Below are 3291 nucleotides of genomic sequence, written 5' to 3'. Positions count from 1 at the left end.
CTGGGCGGGGCGGCGGGTGTGGCGCGCCGAGCGGACCTCGCCCCTGGCGGGCTCGGAGGCGGGCGCGGCGGGCTGCGGAGCGGCCTTGAAGTGTTGGGCCGGGCGGGACCTCTGCTAGTTTCTGGTTGCTGTTTTGACAGCTTGCTCGTCTGGGGTTCCTCCGAGGGGTGACAGCCCGACTGGCGAATCCTGACGGGAAGCGTGCCTGTTATTTTTGTCACTTATCATGGGTAGAGGGGTCGCTTGTACTCCTGAGACAGCGACTCACTATGCAGTTACGGCTGGGCGTGAACTCACGAAGTAACCTGCGCAGGTCCCCGCTCAGGCAATCCTGTGGCCTCAGCCTCCTTAGATTCTAGAGATTCTCTTGGAGGGGATAAAATGCCTTTTTAAATTTTGCCCTAGTGGAGTTGATTTTCCATCCTCAGCCCTCTATGTTCACTGAGCTTGCGGTTCAGTGGCGAAGTTAGGAAACACTCAACGATGCTCCCAAGCCAATGTGTGTGTCAGGGGAGCTTTAAAAATGAAATTCCAGAAGATGGCAGTCAATAGAAGTCAAGCTTCATTTAATTAAAAGAAAAAAAAATCTCACAGAAAAAAAATCAATATGCTTAAGTCATTCTCATATCCACATCCCCATTGTTGGTCTCTCTTGGTGTGTAGTGTTGCTCTTTCAACTTCAAAGCATACGCTGAAACTTGGAGTTGTGTTTTATATCAGTACTAACGTGCAACATGAAAATAATGGACATTTCTTCCTAGTTCAGTTGCTTTCTGGACTGTGATAGAAATGATTATTTAGCCTACTGATAATACTCTTCATTGCTTTCATCAAGAAATCAACCTTTTTAAAATTCCTAATCAACCTTTGTTTTTGTTCATAGGTCAAATTAAGGATTGTTAGAAAACGTAGTTGTTTATTCCACGTTGGAAAATGCTTCAGATGAACCAAACTTCTTTCTATATAAGCAGCATTGCATTGCATCGGAACAGTCCACCAACCTTATGTGAGTCAGAGGTTATGAAAATGTGTTGTTAGGAAAATGTCTATTTTTATTTTATTAGGTATGTATCAAGATATGTTTAGTATAAATCAAGGTAAGAAGTTTTCACAAAAATTGTAGCAAAGATGAAAACAAGAGACGAACTCTAGGTATTCCATTAAATGCTTTTGCAGTGACTTTTTTGGCTCCAGTATTTCGAGTTAGTCATGTGAATTAGTTTTATTTTTAAGCATAGGGCTTAAAATATATCTGGCAGTTGCACTGAAATAAATTTCCTAAACCCTACTTGTCTGTTATTACCATTTTTAGGTATTTTTAGGAATATTGTTGTTTTTTAGAGAACTGAACATTATGTTGCTTTCCATTTGGACACAAATGAAAAAGTATAGGTAGCCAAGAAAATACTTGAGTGGCACTGATAAAGGAAAGTGGTTCACAAGGCTACTAGAAATGTATGTGAAGCTTATAGTTCTCTTTATTTACTTGTGAGGCTGTTCTGATAATTTTAACAAACTTGTTTCGATGAACTTTACTTTTTTTTTTTGGCTCTTTTAGGCAGGATCTCAGTGTTGTCCAGGCTAGTGTTGAACTCTGTACTCTGTAAGCTTCCACAGTAGCTGGGACTATAGGTGCACACCATGGCAACTGTTTATTTAAATCCATACTCATAATAGGGTATAATTATAAGTCATTAAAGATGCTCTCCATCTTTAAAATTCTATCATCTAATTGTGTCTAATCACTCTGAAAGTATTATGGATATTTGAGATTACTCTTAACCTAAGAGCATAAGACTAGGTCTGACAGACCAATCCTTTACTTTTCTAATTTGAACATTAGCATTACAGTAGCTGGCTATGCATCTCAGTGCCTTTCCCTGAGGGATACACAAAACAATCTATGTGTTTACCCACTTGATATGATTAATAGCAAGAAGTGTGCCTGTGTACAAAAGTGGCAAAATGTAATTTGAACTCACCTTTATGCTATAGCTAGTTGTGTGTATGTTTACCTGAGCATCACAGAGGGTCCAGTAAACCCACATCACTTTAGGATTTGTTTAAAAAGTAAAAGTTTTCTTTTGGTTTTTCTGGTAGAAGTAGTACAATTTAGTACAATGGCATATGAAAAACCAGATTTGCAAGTTTTGGAAGAGCTCAAAAGTGAATCATCAGATTACTTATGCATAGGTGATGAAGACGATGCATTATGGTAAAATATATAACAGAAGAGTAGCATGGGTATATAATGATGATGATGATGATTATGACTTTGACTCTGACTATATGAGCCAAAGTTCCTGTGACAGTCAAATGGAGCAAGAATAGACTGATAGAGGGCTGTGGATATAGCTTAGTGGCATAAGCACCCGCCTGCCAAGAGCAAGGTCATGAGTTCTATCCCCGGTACCAAAAAAAAAAAAGATAGACTGATACAGACACAGGGGATTCAGACCTCCTTGATTCAGATGGTGAAGAAAGCAGCAATGTGAATAAATATACATATACATTATTTTTTGTATGTTTTTGAGATAGAGTCTCACTAAGCAGTTTAGTCTAGCCTTCAACTCACTATGTAGCCCTGGCTGGCCCTGAACTCACAACAGTCCTCCTGCCGGAGCCTCCCAAGTGCTGGGATTACAGGCATATGCCACCACGCCTAGATCATAAGTATGTATTTGACAAGTTAAAATGGTGCAAAATGACCACACAACCAAATGGAACGATGCATTAGAATTAGATCTGAAAATATAGTGAGGACGTGGCAGGGGTGAACCGTACTGGATAGACTGCCAGCACCACCATTCAGTGTTGGAAATTGTAACACACAAAATGCTGCTGGATGTTATGAAATACAGGAAGGCTGAAATGCAGGCAAAACATTCTGCATGTACCAGTAGCCATACTCAGAAATGTATTTCTTACGACACCTTACTAGCTACACTGAAAGCATTCATGGATTTGTTCTACTTCGCACAGATTTCTCATGGTGATCACTGGAATGTAAAAGACTTGGAAAGCCACAGAGATAACTCAGAGGCTTACGTGCCTGCTGGTAAGTTGAAAGTCTTAAGTTTGATTCCTGGTACCAGAAAAATAAAAAAAACTTATGGAAAAGTGATGGGTCAAAATATAACACAGGGGCTGGTGAGATGGCTCAGTGGTCTAAAGCACCTACTTAGAACAAGCTAAGCTGAGCAAAGCACAGGGACCACGGTTCAATCCCCCAGCACCACATGCCAGCCAGCCCGCCCCCTGGTGGGCTGAGCTGGCCACACACACAAAATA

This window comes from Octodon degus, unplaced genomic scaffold (assembly GCF_000260255.1).
Source record: "Octodon degus isolate 3935 unplaced genomic scaffold, OctDeg1.0 scaffold00075, whole genome shotgun sequence".
NCBI lineage: Eukaryota > Metazoa > Chordata > Mammalia > Rodentia > Octodontidae > Octodon > Octodon degus.
Note: the sequence above shows the minus strand (reverse complement) of the source record.